Source organism: Pipistrellus kuhlii, unplaced genomic scaffold (assembly GCF_014108245.1).
Source record: "Pipistrellus kuhlii isolate mPipKuh1 unplaced genomic scaffold, mPipKuh1.p scaffold_m20_p_15, whole genome shotgun sequence".
Taxonomy (NCBI): domain Eukaryota; kingdom Metazoa; phylum Chordata; class Mammalia; order Chiroptera; family Vespertilionidae; genus Pipistrellus; species Pipistrellus kuhlii.
The window spans coordinates 19549638-19571326 of NW_023425460.1; positions in this window are offsets into that span (position 1 = coordinate 19549638).

The following is a 21689-nucleotide window of genomic DNA, read 5'->3' on the forward strand; positions in this document are numbered from 1 at the left end:
ATATATCTAATAAAAATTGGGGGGGAAAAGATCACACCTGACCACAGGCCAAAGTATAAACTCTAAACTAGGTGTTTAGAGTCACTCTGACCACCTTTCATCCTCTGTCTTTTCCTATTTCACTTAATCTTCAAAGTACCCTTTTCCCTTTTCTTCTAACAAAATAAGACTTTAATTCAGAAGAAACCAATTTGCATAAAGCTTTGTGGTTGGCACATGCTTATAAATATTATTTTGGAATATTCTTCATAGCTTTTGATCCTTACACTAGCCCAGTGGTCAGCAAACTGCAGCTCATGAGCCACATGTGGCTCTTTGGCCCCTTGGGTGTGGCTCTTCCACAAAATACCTCGTGCAGGCGCACACGTACAGTGCGATTGAAACTTTGTGGCCCATGCGCAGAAGTTGATTTTTGGCTCTCAAAAGAATTTCAAACAGTTGTACTGTTGATATTTGGCTCTGTTGACTAGTGAGTTTGCCAACCACTGCACTAGCCATTTGAGATAAATAATTTTATCTCAACTATCTTAAAATCTATATTAATAAAAGTGTAATATGCTAATTAGATCGGACAGCCTAATGACCTTCTGGATGAAGCTATGAGGGCTGCAGCAAGCCACCCCGGCTGAGAGGGCCAAGCTCCTTGCACAAATTTCATGCATTGGACCTCTAGTGGGTAAATGAAAGCCATGAGTACTAAAGTGCCCACAGAGGCAGGATTTAAATTCAAGCCTTCTGACACAAAAACCAGTTTGCTGGCCACACTTCTGCGTAGAATGGCCATCTAGCCTCTTTTGCCTGGACTATTCATTGTCTATTCCTGCAGCCTTGCATAATTATTATTAGTATCCCTTTTCATCTTCAAAGTGTCCAAGGTTGAATGGTAAAGTCACATCGGTGACACTAAAGAAGTCAGCCATGAATTCCTCTCCTGTAAGGATATCCAGTTATAGGCCCCTATCTATAGTTTGGTGAGGCTTTTCTTTCTGTAAAGAAATCTCTGACATTGCAAATAAGTGAGGGGTGCTGTGTGTTGGAATTCAGTTCCTTCATCCTGCTCCACTACGCCAGCTGTTGGGCCTGAGCCCCTCTGCCAGGGACTGGGCCTCCTAGGACCCAGATATTCCTCGAAGAAGCCATGAGAAGTTGTAAGTATATAAGAGAGTCTTTATTGTAGAAGCCAATGGCCATGTAGCTATTGCTGACAAGGAGCTACTAGACAAAATAGTTCTTCAAAGTCCCATACAGCACGCAGCTGCACACTGGCCAGGTAACATCTTTCCCACACAGTAACAGCAGCCTCTGTACCCACAGCATCAGCCTGCTGGTCAGTAATACATCTTCCCCATAATAAAGCCCCCTACCTGCTGGTCAGTTGTCTTACACTAAGCATTCTAGCCTTACATGGGAGCAGCAACCTCTATACACACAGCTATTATCTGAGCAGCCACACTGGCTGGTCAGTAACAATTTTATGCTACTTAGGCAAAAGAGGCTTCTTTCTAAAAGTTACTTCAGTCTTTTGTATTATATAAGAGCATGCTTGCATAGTGTACATACAGATTACTGTGACCTTGTTCTTGCACCTGTGTATAGTCCTTGAACATCCCGATTAAGATTCCCATGCTCAGAGTGGCCTTAAACATCCGACATACTCTGATCAGGGCCTCTATATTCCAATTGACCTTGGCCATCCAGTGTACTCTGGACAGGGATCCACACTGTGCTTTGTGTTGTTTTATGAAGGAATGAGAATATTTCCCTGACTTGGAAGCTAAAGATGGAGAACCGGGCATCTTTGGCACTTTCTGAGGATCTCCTGGGCCCTGACCCTGCTTCATGAGTCTGTGATCTGAGTGCACTTGTGCTGCTTCTGTTAGTCAGGATACCAGCTGTTTAAGAAGAAAAACCTTCATTCAAACCTGTTTAAACCAGAAAAGAATAGGTTATTCACTTAACTGTGAGATTCAAAGGACATGACTTTGTTTGGACACAGAGCTTCAGTCTCTTTCTCTGTCTCCCTCTCTCACCAGCAAGTCCAGCACTGCATTTTACCTTTGACACAGTAAAAAGTCTCAGTCTGATTCTCATCAGACTAGTTTGAGTTATCTGCTTATTCTTGAACCAGTCATTACAATCAAATATATAGAATGTTCTCATTTGACAGATGTGGCATCATGTGACAATCCCTTGAGCTTTATAGCAGGATTTGCCACTAGCCCAAGACCATAGACAGAGGATACAGAGGACTACTTTCCTAGAAGAAGATAAGAATAAATAATGGGCAGTGAATGGTGGACAAAACAACACCATAAAACAAAACAAATGTAAGCGGTTTACTATCCTTCCTCCTCCTCCTCCTCCTCTTCCATCCCTCCCTTCTACTCTGTCCAAAAATCAATGGAAAATAACTTTGGGTGAAGATTAAAAGAAATGTTTATTGAGTGCTTATGACACAGGTTAGCCACTAGATTATTTATTGCATTGAACAGTACCCCTGGTCCCACAGTGAGTTTTTCTTGATCTTGGCTGAGACACCTGCATAGTGAAAACCATTTAAATATCTGGAGGTGTTTTTTTTTTTTTAATCATTAAGTGGACAATGGAATCACTCAAGAAGCTTTATCAATATGCATTTGTCCACAGATTCACAGGGTTTATAATAAGTCCTGAAGAATATATACTTTAAAAACTCTTTTCGAGTTAGAATGGCTCCAAGGACCTTCAGTTCTTTTCCAATTCTACAATCCATCACTGTGATAATAAGAATGAAAATAAAATACTATCTGGGCAATGAGACAACCAGAGTTTACAATGCTCCTAGTTATTTCAGTTTTTGGGGTATTGAGAGACTATACAGCATTCATGGAATCTTGGTTTTGTTGGGTTGAAATATTCAGGGATGTGTCAATGGTGAAGAGTAGCTAACATTTTTTCTTAAAATGATTTTATGGTATGGCTATTTGTCAGGCAGATAATCATTGTGAAAAATTATTAAGATACCATTGTTGGCTAGGTATGTCTCAATAACCTTTGATTAGCATTGGAATATCCTCTTCCTCCTTTCCCTTCTTTCTGTTTAAAAATAAAAGAAACCTGAGATATTTTAGGCAAAAAGGGAATTTATAGAGTCTTGTAACTTGGAAAGATAGAAGTGGTACACAGTAAGTCCTCGGGTTACATCGGAAACCCGTTCCTGTGGTGAGACATAATGCGATTTTTGCCGTAAATCGGGACCCACCTAGGTAAGCACCTACATCACTCTCATGGAGCACATACACAGCAGTAATGAAGTGAAAAAGTAAAAAATTAATTAATTAATTAATTAATTAATTAAAAGATAAGAATTCCTTTCCCTGTGGTAAATAAATAATAAAAACATAAAACACATATGTGCATATATCAAAATGATTTTTTTTAATAAATAAATGAAAAATGGCAATGTAACCATGAAATGACATGTTGAGTCCGATGTAATCCGAGGACTGCCTGTAGTCCATAAGCACCATCAGATTTAGGATTCAAAAATGCTTTCTTCTTCTTTCTCTTTCTTCTCACTATATGGAAGCTTCTGTGTCATAAAGAATTTGGCTTTGCCTTTACCTTTGGTTTTAGAGAGAGAAGTAATATAGTGGGTTCTTGGAGTGTTACGTCCCTGAGGAATATCTTTGGGGCCTTGGATCCTATTGATAGTCTTAACAATGTGATTTAAGGTTGGGATTGGCCACACTTATATAGTTTTAAGGAGGGAACTGGTCATGCCAGGACAATCACAATATGAGTTAGGGTAGGAATGGTTTGGGTAGTAAGATATCAGTTTACCTGGAGACTGAAATCAGCCATATGGGCAATCAATCATGCCTACATAATGGAGCCCCAATAAAAACGTAGAATGCTGAAGCTCAGATGAGGTTCCCTGGTTGGTACTACTCCATGCATATCATCACACATTAATGCGTCCTGACTCCATGGAGAGAGGACAACAGAAATCCTACATCTGTAACCTTCATGGCTCATGTTAAGATGGATCATTTTTTTGTAATAAATTATAACTATGAGAATAATAGCTATCAATGAGTTCTATGGGTCCTCAAACATAAAGGAGTTTTGGGAAACCTCTAGAACTTTCATTTGGTGTCAGAAATGCAGAGGACTGTGTGCACACTCTGTGGTCCTTAAACTCTTTGCAGCCTTTAACTTCTCTGATACAGACATGTTATTCCTTTATGAAGCATGTGGAAGAAAGGAAATGGAGGCAGACAGGTCCAGGCTTGAATTATTACAATTAGGTAATCTCAGAGCAAAGAGAAAAAATATTTATTCAATTCAGTATATAAAAATGTGAAGTAAGCCCTGGCCAGTTGATTCAGTTGGTTGGATCATTGTCCTATACACCAAAACAGCTTGCAGGTTTGATTCCTATCAGAGCATATATCTAGGTTGTGGGTTCCATCCCCAGTCAAAGTGCATAAAGAAGGCAATCAATCAATGTATGTCTCTCACATCAAGGTTTCTCTCTCTCTGGATCCTCTCCCTTCATTTCTCTCTAAAATCAATAAACATCCTTATGTAAGTGGTCTGAATGGCTTTGATTGAGACAACAGTCCAAACTCTGGAATATTTACCATGTCTGCTTTGTGAGATAATATGATTAGAAGGTCCAATACAGTGACATGGATATGGGTAGTGTTGGAGAAACAATTCCCCAAGAAATGAGTGAGTGAGTATATATGTTTGTTGGGGAATACATGGGTGGAGTTTGGGAATGGTTTTGAAGTTATCTAGATAGAAAAAGGAGCCCGGCTGGTGTGGCTCAGTGGTTGAGCACTGACCTAGGAACCAAGAGGTCACCAGGTCAATTCCCAGGCAGGGCACATGCCTGGATTGCAGGCTCGATCCCCAGAAGAGGTACATGCAGGAGGTAGCCTATCAATGATGTTTCTCTCTCATCAATGTTTCCATCTCTCTATCCGTCTCTTTCCTTCTCCCTGTAAAAATCAATAAAAACATATTTTAAAAGATAGAAAAAGGATGTTAGATGGAATAGAATAACCTGTGTCATTAGCACATTTCCTGATCACTGAAGCTCAAATAAAGTATGAGTTCTTCTAGCAGCCTCCCTACCCAAAGCTAGGTTTCAGCAAAGTTTAGCAAAATTAAGTTTTTCCAATTGTGAGATCATGTCTCTGAAGATCCATAGAATTCATAAGAAAATATTGACTTAATTATGAACACACACACACACACACACACACACACACACACTTCATGACAATAGACTATAGTGGCCTAATGCTTTATTTCGTCATGTTAAGAGTATATCTATCAGGGATTTATTTTTATTACAGATTTGAATTCGTCACCAGAAAAGTACCTAGATATCATTGTCATTGTTTCTTCATGCTTCTGGAAATAAGGGTGTAATTTGATTATTGTGCCACAGAAATGGAAAGACCAGGGAACTTTACATATTTCCTTCTCCCCACCCTTCTTTTCCTTTTTTTCTCCTCTTCCCCAACCTTTTATTCTGTCATTTTAAATATATATTAAGAAATTAGAAATTTCATGATCAGTCAAACTAACAGTATAATCAAATCAAAATTAGACAAAAACATCTTTCAGTTTTCCATACTAAGAAATTTGGAAACATAAAAATGTGACTTGTACTATTTGTGTGAGTCCTGTTTTATGTTTTAAATTTTCTGAAACCAAGATGATTTAAAAATTGATGTAAAAGGAGACATGCTAGCCATTTCTCTGACTTTTTCCAGAAAAATTCATTAACTTTATGGTTCATTCTACAATTTCTGTGCCTTTTAATAGCAGGAGGAGTTAACATTACACTAAATGAAATGAGTTACACAAGAGCATGTTCGATCAGAGGAGGCAGGAGAAAGAATGACTTAGAGCACAGACACTGGGGACTGGCTGTTTGGGAGTAGGAAGGAGCTCTGGTTTCGTTTCTTCCTGTCAACTTCGGCAAGCTCTTCAACATTCCTGTGCCCCAGTTTCCTCATTCCTTAGAAGAGAATAATGAAGTTAACTTATATTATAGAGCTGTTAGAGAAATAAATGGGTTAAAATTTTAAATGCTTAGAATACTTAGGACACAATAAATACAAGATATGTGTTAGTCACTATATTCTCTTCTTCTTCCTCCCCGCTCACCTTCCTTCATCCTCCTTTTCTATTCTTTTCCCCCCACTATTGGTAAAAGGTTTTTAATTTTTTTCTTAATTTGCATAGAACCATATTCATAAAAATCTCAACCTCAAGGTTGAGATAGTTTAAAATTCAGACTGGCTATAAAATATTTATGCCAAACTAAGTGTTTGCTCAGTTTGCCTAAAATGACATTGTGTGCCACTTTAAGGTATAAAAAAATCCAAAATAATTGAAGAGTACTCTAGAAATGCTTAAATCTTATTTAGAAGGCAATTCAAGTAATTACTTTATCTGCATTTGAAAGAAGCTTAAAAATGAAATTACAAATTGGATTTTTCAAAAGGTTTTAAAATGACATGATTGTTTATGATTAAACTATGATTAAATACAAATATATTGATAGGAAATGTGGGAGTTTTTTAGTTAGAAGTTGGTTGAAATAAGAGTGCATCTGGGAAGCAGGTGAAATGATCACAGCAGGAGAACTTGATTACTGCATTGAGGCTTGATTATATTTTCCATCATAGGGACCTTCTGCAAAAAGTGGGAAAAAATACTCTTACTGCACCACACATTAAATGAAGCCATAATGTGCCATGTTTCATATTAAGGGAGATTATTTTCTGAGGTAGGGGAGTAAACTTCTCAATTATTTGTTAATTTTAAGAAAGGTAATTGTATCTAAAACTGTTTCCCAGTATACAGGGCCATTTCTCTATGAAATAGGTAAATTATTTCCAGATTCTATTGAGCCATTCAGACATTAAGTTTTGTTTTTCTTCAGTAAGCCTGGGCTAAAGAGATTAACTTATTGGCTTTTCTGTTTGTATTCAAAGTGGGGTCTTAGTTTCTAGAAATTGGTTAGTAGATCAAGTGTATTTGAGTACTGTCTGGCATACTTACAGTAAGTAGTAACATGTATTTCATTGGCAGAAGACTATAGCAGCTAATTTTCTTAGTAAGTCAAGGTCTGTGAAACACACATCATATTCTTAAGTATATGTGTAAGTATATGTATTCCTGTACAATCATAAACATATAGCAAAAGTAAAAAATTTTGCACTGAACATGTTGTCTAAATACCTGGTTATTGCCCTTGTTTTTAAAGGACCATCTACCTTGTATGGTTCCACACAGTTTGTTAACATCTGCTATATCCAGAGAGAAATAAGTCTTGTCAAAATGTGACTCCATGAAGAAATCTGCTTATCTAACTGCCTTATATGGACACTGAACTTCATCGTCTATACAGAGTGCTGATACCTTTTCATGATAATATTTGAGAGGTGTATTGGGATTTCAGGAATATGTGAAAAGAGCTTATTAAAATAATATTGCCAGTCTTCTTTAATGATACTTATATATTATTTAAAATTCCAATCTTCTACATTTATAAGAGGTAATATGCAAATTAGCCAGGACACCTTAAGGTGTCATGACCGGCTCAGGAGGAGGCTGCATCACTACCGGCTCAGAGCATGGCCCCAACCCAGTGGACATACACCATGGGGGCCTCTGTGTGTGAGCTGCAGAGAAAACACCTTTTCTGACCACTCATTGGCTAAGCTCCCTGTACACTGCCACTCTCAGTGTTCTTGGGAACTTGGGTAATAAGAATCCAAGAAAGTGATCTAGGGTTTTTTTTTTACCTCACTCTTGGAAGAAAAAATGAAGTTCTGCTGCTGGAGGGGCTAAGTAATGTCATATCCTGCCCTAGCCAGTTTGGCTCAGTGGATAGAGCCTCTGCCTGAGAACCACAGGGTCCAGGTTTGATTCTGATGAAGAGCATGTGCCTTGGTTGCAGGCTTCTCCCTGGCCAGGGCCCAAATCAGGGCTCATGCAGGAGACAATTGAAGTGTCCTTCTCACGTTGATGTTTCTCTCTGACTTTTCCTCTCTCTTCCCCACTCTCTAAATATCAATGGAAACATATCCTAAAGTAAGGTTAAAAAAAAAAAAAAGTAATGTCATATCCTACGAAAGTCATCTTGAAAATGCCTGAAGAAAGTTGTCATTTTTTCATGGTAAAGGGACTTGAGTTTGATGGCTGTGGCGACTGGCAGTGGCAGCAGCAGCAGGTTGATGGGGGTGGTGCCTTCCTCTGATCAGCCTGGTCACCTCCCACAAAAGGAGGCCATACCGTGGCTTAGACCCGCTTCCTAAGCGGGCCTAAGCCATCAACAGGACATCCCCTGAGGGCCCAAGCCATCAGTAGGACATACCCTGAGGGCTCCTGGGCTGTGACAGGGGGAAGGCTGGTCTGAATGACCCCCTCCCCACCCCAGTGCATGAATTTTGTGTACCAGGCCTCTAGCTTATATATAAGGGCACATTAAAAATATTGAATAGATTTTGTCCTTTGTCTCAGTTATTCCTCACTTAAAATTGGATAATAACCCTTAACTAGTGTGGTTGAAAAAATAATTCTGAAATTATATAGATTCATCATCTGTCTCCTGTGATGAATATGTTTAGCACTTGATATGTTTAGCACTCCTTTTGTCAGATGTCCCTGCCTACCTGCTAGTCCTTTATTAGAGGTGAACACTTGTTTACACTTGCCTAACTTACCTAAGGATATTTGCTGCAGCAAATTTTTCTTTTAGTACAGCTTTTGAAACAAATTTATAAGAATTTTTTTTTTTTTTTTTTTTTTTTGCTACATTCCACTATAATTTTCAAAAATTTTGGGCACTTACTCTTTGGCTGACCTCAAGACTGCATGAAACTTTAGCTCTCTGTCTCTCTCTGTGCTCTAGGCCAGCGTTTTTCAACCGCTGTTCCGAGATGTTGCCTGGTGTGCCGTAGGTGCAGACAAGACAAGAATTTTATAATTTTTCACTATTTTGTTTACTTAATATTTCATAATAAAGTAATTATAAAATACTTTCTTTGTGTTTATTTGATTCCTATTCAAGAGAATTACTTTATATATAGTCAATATAGGCACAGAGTTAAATTTTTTAACATTTTCTAATGGTGGTGTGCTTCGTGATTTTTTTCATGAAACAAGTGTGCCTTTGCCCAAAAAAGGTTGAAAAACACTGCTCTAGACCAGCTGGGTTTCCTATTCCCTGATCAGCATCATCTCCCTACTGGGTTGATAGCTATGCTATTTAAAAATCTTTTGTGGGAAAAAGTCACTTTCTGTTTGAAGCTAGCTATGAAAAATATCCCATCATGATATTATTAAGCATTTCAACAGCTACTATCAGGCTCAATATCATATCAGGTACAAATTCTGAGGCTTAGGAAATGAAGGAAATAATTCCATCCTTCATTGAAAAAGTAATACTATTAATTTATCATTGTCCAGTTCAATGTTGAGCTTTGGTCATACAAATAAAGAATGTTCAAACCTGCATTCACATTGGGGAGATGCTAAGATCAGTTATTAAGTGCATTAGTTTCCTGGGGCTGCCATAATAGATTTGGTTGCTTAAACAATGGAAATTTATCTCTATATATAAAAGCCTAAGCTCCCAGCCAACCTGCTGACTGGCTGACTGTCCAACCATCCAGTAGCAATGACATGCACTGACCACCAGGGGGCATACACTCAACACAGGAGCTGCCGAGCATCAGCAACTTTGCAAAGTGTCATATTGCACTCTGGGAACCCTTGGGAGATGTTGTACTGCCTTTGTCATCCCAATCATCACAGGTCAGACAGAAGGACCCCCCTGGTGCACGAATCTGTGCACCAGGCCTCTAGTTTTCTCATAATTCTGGAGGCTAGCATTCCAAGATTAAGGTGGTGGTAAGTTCAGTTTCTTCTGGGGAGTCTCTCCTTAACTTGTATCTTCTTCATCTTTGTTTCTTTACATAGTCTTTTCTCTGCACTGTGTAGACATTTCCTCTTCTTAGGACATCAGTCCCTTTGATTAAGTTCCACCCTGAAGACCTCATTTAACTTAATTGCTTCTTTAAAGATCCTATCTGCAAACATAATCACCTTTTGAGGGACTGGAGGTTAGAACAAAACAAATGAATTTTGGAGAAGCACAATTCAGCTTGTAATATTAAGATACTCAGAAAATTACAGGGAAACAATTTGCCAACAAGGGTGATGATTTCCAGGTGCTTATTTGTTCACTCTCGTTGATGTTTGTCCATTGTTCACATCTTCACCTTCCCAATGGACAATAGCAGCATCATAAGAAAGGCAAATACAGACCTGACCAATAAGAAAAATAAAATGAAGAATGGGTTGATATTTTTAACTATAGTGGTTTTTAGGTAGGGAGTCCATTTGATATATTGTCCTAATGAGGACACTACTTGCATACATTTCAGACACTGGCAACAGGACTATCGTGGGCAAACTGGTTTTATGCCTACCCTGATTTTAGAGTGAATCCTCTGAAATAGTCTGAATAGTGTTTTTATGTTTACCTATGCTTTTAGGGGTAATAAAAAACACTCAGAACTTTATACAACTTTTTAAAAGGGACTATTTTCAGGGAAATGTTGAGAATTCTTGGTTTAAGCTATTCTGTGACTAACAAATGGAAGAATATTAGAACACCAGGGAAAGTCACTCAGGAAATATGAATGCCTTGAGCAGAGAAGCTGTGCAAATGATTGATTTATGAACACATTTATATGTGAACATATAAATTATAGAGGTATTCTCAATATTTTATCAGCTCTTTTAGATATCCAATTTATCGGTCACTGAAATTTTACCAGTTAAATTATGAATGGATTTTTAAAAATCTCAAATAATGGTAAATAAAGCTTACACTTATTTTACCCACTAATATCTCCTATACATCCTAGAGATAATTGTGCTTTAGATAATGGGGCCAAGAATTAGATAGAGCTAGGTTCAAATTCTCTGTACTTCTTAACTATTTGTGCAACTTTGAGAAAGTCATTAATTCATGTTAAACTTCAGTTTATACACCTGTTAAATGGGGGAGGGATAGATATTCTCTTCATATGATTGTAGTGAAGATTAAGTGAAGTGATGCATAAAAGCTGTGCTGAAGATAATGATTGGACCTTCGGAAGTTCACTACAATATTAGTTCTTAACATTGTTATAAATGTATGAATTGCTGTTGTCATTATTTGTAGGTTGTTTTTTTTTTTTGAAAATAGATAATTTCTGTTAATCAGTCATCTTTATATTCATTCTTTTCACTGTTCCATTGTTTAGCTTGACTGAGTTCCTGGATATCCAGGTAATTTTTTTACATTTAAGAACAAAAGTAAAATTTTAGAATTTTCAATCAAATGGAGAGTTTCAATAGCAACAGCTAGATGCTGCTGTAGACTACCATTTAAATTTTTCCTCTGGCATTGTTCTTCATATATATATATATATATATATATATATATATATATATATATATATATATATATTACTAATAATGCCTCCCAAGTGTTCCAATTTATTTACTTTAATAAGAGTAGATCTGTCCAGACTATAATTTTATTTTATTTTTAATTTAGTAAATCTTCATTCTTCAGATTATTAAATTGTTCCTCTTTTTTCTCCCATAGCTTCCCTCCACCCAGTTCCCACCCCACCCTCTACCCTTACCCCCCTATCCACTGTCCTCATCCATAGTTGTACAATTTTTGTCCAGTGTCTTTCCACACACCCCACACCCTTATCCCCCTGAGAATTGTCAGTCCACTCTCTTTCTATGCCCCTGATTCTATTATATTCACCAGTTTATTCTGTTCATCTGATTGTTTTATTCACTTTATTTTTAGATTCATTTGTTGATAGATATGTATTTATTGTTTGTAATTTTTATCTTTACCTTTTTCTTTTTCTTCTTCTTCTTCTTCTTCTTAAAGAATACCCCTCAGCATTTCATATAATACTGATTTGGTGGTGATGAACTTCTTTAGCTTTTTCTTATCTGTGAAGATCTTTATCTGCCCTTCCATTCTGAATGCTAGCTTTTCTGGGTAGAGTAATCTTGGTTGTAGGTTCTTGCTGTTTATCACTTGAAATATTTCTTGCCATTCCTGTCTGGCCTGCATAGTTTCTATTGAGAAATCAGCTGACAGTCATATGGGTGCTGCCTTGTATGTAACCAACTGTTTTTCTCTTGCTGCTTTTAATATTATATCTTTGTCTTTTGCTCTTGGCATTTTAATTATGATGTGTCTTGGTGTGGTCCTCTTTGGATTCCTTTTGTTTGGGGTTTGTGCTTCCTGGCCTTGTAAGTCTACTTCTTTCACCAGGTGGGGGAAGTTTTCTGTTATTATTTCTTCAAATAGGTTTTTAGTATCTTGCTCTCTCTCTTCTTCTGGCACCTTCATAATTCTGGTGTGCTAAAAGTTGTCCCAGAGGCTCCTTACACTATCTTCATATTTTTGTATTCTTTTTTCTTTTCCAGTTGAGTGTTTTTATGCTTCTTTGCATTTCAAATCTTTGAGTTGATTCTTGCAATCCTCTAGTCTGCTGTTGGATCTCTGTATAATATTTTTTATTTCAGTCAGTGTATGCTTAATTTCTAGTTGGTCCTTTTCTCATATCCTCAAGGGTCTCATTAAATTTATTGGCCTTTTCTAGAAAATTCTTGAACAACCTTTTAACAGTGGTTTGGAACTCTATATTCAGTTGTTTGCTTTCCTCCATTTAATTCATTTGTTATCTGTATCTTTGACTCCACATTTTGGCTGATTCCCTGAGTTGATAGAATGGCTTTGTGTGCTAGGTGTCCTATAAGGCCCAGTGGCTCAGCCTCCCCAGTTACCTGAGGTGGCCCTAAACTGTCCCCCATGCCACTGGATGAGATCAAGAAAGGGTCAGGTCCAACCCAACTAGAAAGGGAGGATTTCATGAGGAGTTATATGATTCAAAACTTCCCAATTCTCCTCCATCTCTACCATCCCACTCTTAATATTAGGTTCATATTTGCTCCACCCTGCCTATCATATGACAGTTGACAGAGTGCTGACAGCTGCCACTCTTATCTGAGAGGCCTCTGATACTTGATGACACTAAATTATAGAACTTTATGACCTTCAGCACCATACATAAATCCTGAAGAAACTAACCCAGACCTCTTAAGGACTTCATGCTGAACTCTAAAAATTACTCATTCATATACCATATGTGGAAAAATTTAGTCTTCACTTTTCCCATTATTTCCAGTCTGTTTACATAGGTGCTATAACAGATTTCAAGGTTTTATGTATGCTTTTTAAGAGAGAATTTCTAGTTAATTTGCTGGGATAGAAAACAACAAAGCAAGTCCTTTCTTTGTCTGACATTCTAAGAGCAGCGAATAGGGAAGAGAAAGTTGGGAAATTTTATAGTCCATTTCATTATACCACTTGTTTTATTTTATTATTAGACCTCTGCATGAAACTGATAGTAAAATTAAATTTATTCCTTCATGATAAGCTCTGTTAATGCATTTTCTGAGATTAATGATTAAATTGTAAGGTATATGGAAGGATGATGTATGCTTAAAATGTTGAGCCATATTCCACTGAAATAATATTAGACACTATAGAGAAAATGATACATGTTTAAAACACTTCATAATACCTTAATACTAGCCTATGATTGTCAAAAAAGCTTTTGCAAATTAATCTTCCTATAGTATAGCTATGACCATGACAGTGACCAGCTCATAAACTTTCCATAACTCCATAGTGGCTATCTGATTAAGGTCAATGACTTAAATTCTAAATCAAAGCTCAAATATTTTAGCTTCAATCAATCTCATCTCTCACTATTTCTATAACATCTGGTACTCCATCAGGACTGTACAACTGGCTCATAGAAATCATCAAGAATATATTTGATGTATGAAAAGCTTATGCAACTTAAATATTGCAAAAAGTAAATTAGCTATGCCCATACCTTTCAGATTCTTGCTACCAATCTTAAGAATTTACCAATGTTTCAAAACTTAAGATCTCACTAATTTATTATATCATATCATGAAAATAAGTTTAAAATGAAACTTTGCAAGTAGGCCTGACATTTATTTATAGCTTAGGCATGTAATTGAAGATAAATCTTTGTTTCATATTACATTTAAAATATACATATTTCTATTGATTTCAGAGAGGGAGAGATGGAACATAAATGATGAAGGAGAATCATTGATCGGCTAACTCCTGCATGTCCCCCACTGGGAGTCAAGCTTGCAACCGGGGCATGTGCCTTTGACTGGAATTGAATCCGAGACCCTTCAATCTCCACCTAATGCTCTACCCACTGAACAAAACCGGCTAGGGCTCATATTACATTTTAAGAATGCCTTTTGGCACCTTCAAATGAGGTTTCATTTCTTGCACCTTTTTAACTTTCAACTTTTATAGCATTCATCAGTGTATTTGTAATTAGTTATTCTAATTATATCTTTTTTCATAAAATGGTAAGAATCAGGAGAGCATATAAAAAGCATGCTTTATTTTGTTTTTCTATGTCTTATTCTTTTATTCCTATTTTGCATCCAGAGTGCTTAGTATTGTGTAATACATAGCAACTGTTCAAAAGATCATTGTTGAATGAAAATTACTATTCTTCTGCTTTTCTGTCATATTCATTTAAATGTCACAAAGATACTTAAAGCTTAACCTAAGATTGAAGCCATGAGTTTCTAGGCCTCCCCTGGTGTCCTACTCTACCCCGTGGAAACTACAGGATATTATTAAAAGAGATTGAAAAAGACCCAGAGAAACAGAAGGATATTTTATGTTTATGGATTGGAGGAATTAACATATTTAAAATGGACATATTACCCAAATTGATATACAGATTTAATGCAATCCCCATCAAAATTCTAGTAGCATTTTTTAAAAAAGAAATAGAACAAAAAAGCATTAGGTTTGTATAGAACCACACAAGACCCCAAATAGCTAAAGTAATCTTGAGGGGAAAAAATGCAGCAGGAAATGCCACACTCCCTGATTTCATATTATATTGCAAAGAGACAGTAATCAAAACAGCATGGTATTGGAAGAAAAACCACACACAGACCAATGGAATGAGACTGAAGTAATGTGTATAGGCACCTAATTTTTGACAAAGGAGTCGAAAACAAATCATGGAGAAAAGAAAGCCCCACCCTCATCACAGACATACACACATGCATGAAATCATGTATGCACACACACAAGCCAACACACATACACATTGTATCCAGTATATTAAAAATAAATATGATTTGTGAACACTGAACTAATGAACTAAAAACTAATGTCTCTTAACTGTCTTAGTGCAACAGACCTGTAATTGGAGCAATTACATAAAACAAACCTGTCATTAAAATGAGAATAGTGTGTGTGGGGGGGGAATGAGAATAGTGGACATGATAAAGAATCAAAATGGTAAGCTCAAACCAATGTATTTAAGTGAATAGCTCTTATAGACACTGACTTAAAACAGAAGAGTTGGTTTAACTGGAAAACTAACCAACTGGTGGGAAGAAAGTGAGCATTAAAAAAGGAGAGACAAACTAAATCAACAACTGTCTTGGGAAAGATAGCGGTTAAAGATGACCCCACCTCATTTCCTGAGTAAAAGTTTCAGGCTTATTCAGGGCTGAGCACATGTCTATATCCCATGTGCGGGGCTGTTATAGGCACAGAAGAGGATGCCTTGGATGAGTCTTCCATTGGCAGTCTTGTTAAAGTGTAACTGTGCTTAGGCTCCATTGATTGAATGCTGAAAACCCCAACTTTCACTGAATGAACTTTTGGAACCAGAGGGCTTTCATTAATCTTCAGCTCAGCTTGTCAGATAGCACTGCTGACAATTAAGTCATTTGCCACAAGGCAGCTTTGTTATTTTGAATTATGTGAGTAGTCCCCCTGTTGCTTCTTTTCTTCAGTTTATCTGATAACTTACTTGATAGAAAAAAGAGGATATACTGTTTATCATGAAGAGGTTAGTTTGTGCTTTTTATTCTTTTCCTCTGCTATTTGATAGGCAAAGAGGTATGAATTTGAGGTTCAGTTTTTGAGTAATAGACTTAGGGATCTAGAATAATGTCATTCTGGAGTCTAAACAAAAGTCCATAGAATTTAGATGATTTGCCTAAGGAAAAACAGCTAATTTGTGACAGAGCTGGAATCTCAGAATGTCTATTGTCATTCTCTCCAACCATAATGGAACTTCTTTAGTGCTCCTGAGTGTGGCAGGTGTAGCAGCCATTCACAAGATCAAACACCATCACTGGGTAATAGTGACTGCCCGTGGGTACTGACTGGGGCTTAATTCAAACAAGTGACCCCAGTGATAAAAAAAATCATAAACCTTGGTATCTCATTTCCAATAGCCTATCAAAAGAATTTGCAGCCGCGTCTATTAGTTGTAGTTCACATTCTATAAATATAATATTACAAATATATTTTCTCATACATCTCAAGAAGATATATAGCCAGCTTATATAATCATATTTTTGTTTTCTTTTAAAAATCTAATTTTACCTAAAATACCTCACTTGAGACCCAATGGCCCCACTCTGTTTTACCCTGTCATTATTTCTCATTACCAAGCAAGGCCACCGGGCCTACTTTTTCTGCCACTTATGGGATTTTGGACCCAGCAACTCCTATGTTCACAAAAAAGAAAGACAACGGTAAAAGATTTTACTAATTTCAAAAATGTTAACCCTATTTGCGCATGGTTCTTATTTTTCTGGATCCAAGTCCATTTCTTTTATGTATTCCCCTTCGCATGCAGGAAACAATCCTTGTCTCGTTTTCAATGTAATGAAAAAACGGAAATGACCAGCTGTTAGGGACTTACCCTCTGAGGAGAAATTTAACAATTCTTTCATCATAATTTCTCTAAGTAATCAATCCAGTTCAAAGTTGTTAATATCTTTTATGTATTACATTTTTTTTCTAAAAGCCTTTTATGATCTCTGACTGTAAATGAAGGTTTGAAGTATTCTACAGTATACCTTAAATTAATAATATTTCACTACTAGAGGTGATATATTTTTATATAGCATACTATTAAGTACTCTATTTTGACAAGCCCCAAAGCCACTTTGCCTTGGTACACCAAGTACTTGGAAAAATACATTAAGTTTATCAAGGCTCATGAAATTAACACTTAATTTAGCTAACGAGCACTGCACTCAATAGGATTATGAATGAGCAATTGCCCAAACGTATCCCTTAGCAATAACTAACTCTTATAGAACCTCGACATTAAGAAAAATAAAGATTATAATTATTTTGCTTACAAATGTAATTGTTTTAACATACAGCAAAAATTCCATACTCATGAGCAATTAAACTAAAGTAATAGATATTAAATAATGCCTGATCACATGAAGCCACATTCCTGTCACACTGAGATACTTTCAGTGCAGTTTTCTTCTCTCTCCTGCTCTTCAAATCCCCATAGCTGCCCGAATCCCTCCCTCAGCCTGCAGGCACCCTGATTACCTAGATAGTTTTTACACATACTCTGTGCCTTAGCATCATGTTAGCCACGGCTCCTATAAGGAAGTGTGCTAACCTCAAGGAACTGTGAGGTGTCTCACTGCAAGGATGCTAGTAACTTATATGGTTTGGTGTTTGGTTGAATAATTCTGGGGAGAGTCTAAGGAAGCAGAGGTTCACTCTAGATTAAAGTGTAGTAAGAAAGTGTGTCAAGTCTATGATTGGGCATCTCAGTTCATCTTCCCTATAAGGAGGCCAGACAAGAGTAAGGGTAAGCTGAATTTAGTAAAGAAGAGGCAGTTACTCAGTTAGTGAGAAGTGGGATGATTTGTATTTTGTGGTTTGCACCATGGCTTTGCCTGACATGTATATTCTGTAAGGTTGTGTCAGTAGGAAAACAGTGAGGCTTAGCTGAAAACAGCAGATCATTTTGTAATAACATTGCAGCCTAGCTGTGAAAATAAGATCAGTTCTTGGACTTCAGGGCCTGATTTTTATTTTTCTCAGGATAAATAGTGTATGGTACATTTATATAGTGTAATACAACCCAGCAAGAAAAATGAATGAGCTATGGATTCACCCATCAGTATGGTTGAATCTTAAATGCATTTTACTAAGTGAAAGAAGCCAAACCTAAAGACTACAGATTGTCTGATTCGGTTTGCATGGCACCCTGGAAAAGACAAACTTATATAGAAGAGAACAGGGAATGGAGAAGGAGTTGTTATAATGGCATAGTATGGCAGAAATTTTTGGAGTGATGATATTTTCTGTGTGGAATTGTGCTGGTGGACACATGAATCTATGTGTTTGTTAAATCCTAACTATCTGCCCACCACAAAAAGTGATGTTTGCTCTAAGAAAGCAAAACCAATATTTTGGGGGGAAGGATGCAGACTGTGGCAAATGAAGCCAGCTGTATAATGAATGAATCACATGAGTGCACTTAAGCAGATGGAGAAGAAAGTAACTGACCTAAGCAACATTGCAAAATGGTGTTTTGACTGGATACCTTAAAGATAAAGGCAAAACGAAGTAAATCCAAATGATGGACTGTACTTTGTAATTTTGTGTTTCTCAGGAATCTAGGTTAGGAATTCTGAAATTACTTTGTGTACTAGGATTGAACAAATAAATATATTATAGCTAACAAGAGGGAAGTTTTCACTGCTGGAGAAGGGAGTTACCAATAAAGAGAGGGATAGAATCAACCCTCTTATACTAGACTAGAGTTGGAGGGGCCAGTATGTATTCATTTTCAAAATATTACATATAATATTATATATAAATAGACACAGATAAGCAAATGCAGAAATAAATATGTATAGATATGTGTTCTTGCCTAAGTTAGTAAGCAGACATATACTTTCTAGTGCTATGTACTGAGAAGGGGTTAAAGTAGTGATGCCCCAGTAGCAATAAGCACACCTAGATCACGTATCTTGGTTTCTAACTACCACTTACCGGCAAGAAGACCAGGGCTCAATGGAGAACTGGTTGATTTCAGAATGAAAGCATGGAAAATACAAGATGGTCCTGGAGCATCTTGTGGTGACAGAATATAAGGGAAGTTCTTAAAAATAGAGGCACATTAAAAGTATCTACACACTGATCATACAGAACTCTCAGTTGCCAAAGCAAGAACAATTTAAGCAACAAAGTAAGTATAGGAATGGATCATAAACCAAAGAATAAGATAAATATATGAGTTTATATGAATACCTAAACAAATGATGGAGAAATAACAAATATTCTTTGAGAAAATTTCCAATTAATAAATATATAAGGAATGAGAAAAGCACAAAATCACCATTGAAACGCCACAATCATTTTCCATAGGCAAGATCCATGGAGAGATGCTAAAAGAGTAGGTGAAAGTTGAAGCTGAAACAGGATATATACATAGTCTTAGATTTTCTCCCCTGAAATATTTAGTAATTGTAAAGAGGACAATAGTAAATTTACACGGTGTATCAACTTAGTCAAAAATCAAGGTTAACATCCCCCAATAATACATATCAACATCATTACTTCTTATGCTGCTCTGATAAGGGCACATTTCCTCTGAGCTATCCTTCCAACAATACTACATTTCATGAGAAATCACAAGAAAACATCAAACAAATGGAGAAACATTTTCCAGAGTCATGACCCAGTGCTCTTAGGAAGTGTTAAGGACATGAAAAGCTGAGGGACTTTTGAAAATTGGAGGAGATTTTGGAGACAAGAAAAATCAATATGGGATCTTGGAATAGAGAAAGGACTTAAATGGAAAGAGTGTTGACACCTGAGTAAATTCTGCACTTTGGTTAAGAGTATTGTACTAAGTTTAATTTCTTAGGTTTGATAATTATACTGTAGTTTTGCAACTATTCTTTTTTTTTTTTTTTAAATATGTTTCCATTGATATTTTCCCCTTCCCTCAAATCCCAACTCAGCCCCTTTCCAAGCCTAAAGCTTCTGCCCCAGGGTTTAGGCTTGGGAAGGGGTATTCCCTCTCCCCATCTCCCCTCCCCCCCCCTAATACCTCCCATTGTAGGCTCAGCCCCTTCCCAAGCATAAAGCCCCCGCCACAGGCTTTAGGCTTGGGAAGGGGACCCTCACCCTTCTGATCCCAGGCTTGGCCCCTTCCCAAACCTAAAACCTCTGCCTGATGGCCGGCTGGGAGTGACCCGGGTGCTGAGGAGGTTCCCCAGACACAGGAATGGATGCAAATTAACCTCCATCTTTGTTGGGTTAATTTGCATACTCACCCTGATTGGCTGTGGTGGTAGTGGAGGTTTGGTCAATTTACATATTTGTCTATTATTAGGTTTTATACACACACACACACACACACACACACACACACGCACGCACACACTGAGTGGCCAGATTTTTATGAATTCAGAGATCATAGCTTCTGGAGCCAAGTCTCTAAGTGGGAATACCTGGGTCAGGCAAAGAGGAGAAATCTTCAGGAGGTATTAGTAGTAGTAGCTCATGGTAGCTAACATTTCTGGGCAGTTCACTATACACCAGGTGCTTTTAATATTTCAGTTCGCCCTCGGAAGCACCTTGTGAGGTAGAATATTATTTTCCTGCTCTAAAAAGGAGAAACTAAGGATGGGAATTTAAAATGACTTTCCTAAGATCACACAACTGTCTTCAGACTTACTTTATATGATTCTTTGGTCAGTATACTTAACTGCCAACACTGGCTGCCTGAATCAACAGCGGCTAGGAAGAAATCCACAAACTTCCTTTTCCAGGGTTCATAGAGACATTTTGGTTTGTGCCTTCTCTCGAAGTTCAATTTCTGTAGATTATTTGTGTACTAGGATTGAAGAAATCAACATTTTGGTTTGTGCCTTCTCTCGAAGTTCAATTTCTGTAGATTATTTGTGGACTAGGATTGAAGAAATCAACATATTATAGCTAATGAGAACTTAATCACTGAAGAACTATGCATGCTCTGCAGCCTTCTTCATATAAAAGTAAATATGAAAGATATAAACTTTGTGAAATCAGTACTAATTTTGTTTTTCCTGGGCATCATTTTTCTAAACTAAGTTTAAATAATATATTTTAATGTTTGTCTACTTGAGGTTCTTTTCTAGGTCTCCTAGGCAACTTAATGTGTTTGTTTTCGCTGTGAGTCCTTATTACCTAATCGTAGTTTTTGTGTGAACATTTGCTCAGAGTACACATTTTTAGTATTGATTATTTTCCAAATGATTTCTCTTGGAGCTTTTGCTTCCATCCATTAACTATGTCCCCTGGAAATTTTAACTCAGGATATTAGTTTTAATCATGAAATATCCCCAAAGTAATGGGATACTTATGCTTTGCAAAATGTTTGCTGAAATTTCTTGAAATAGCTTTTTCTTTTCACTTGATTTAGTGATTAGGCATTAGGAAATGTCTTTAGATTTCCTTGGCTTTGATATTAAAAAAAGCTGCTTGTTTGATGAAAAGGGAGCTGACATCTATTTTATTTCTCATATTACAGTGGTAATCTGACTTCTGTCTAAATGTTTCAGAACATACAATTTTTATACTTAACTTGTCATACCAGGTGTATATTCAGATTACTCTAGCACAGTCTGGAGCAGCAATGGCAAATGAAGTTCACCTATAGGATGATCATTAGCTACTAGGG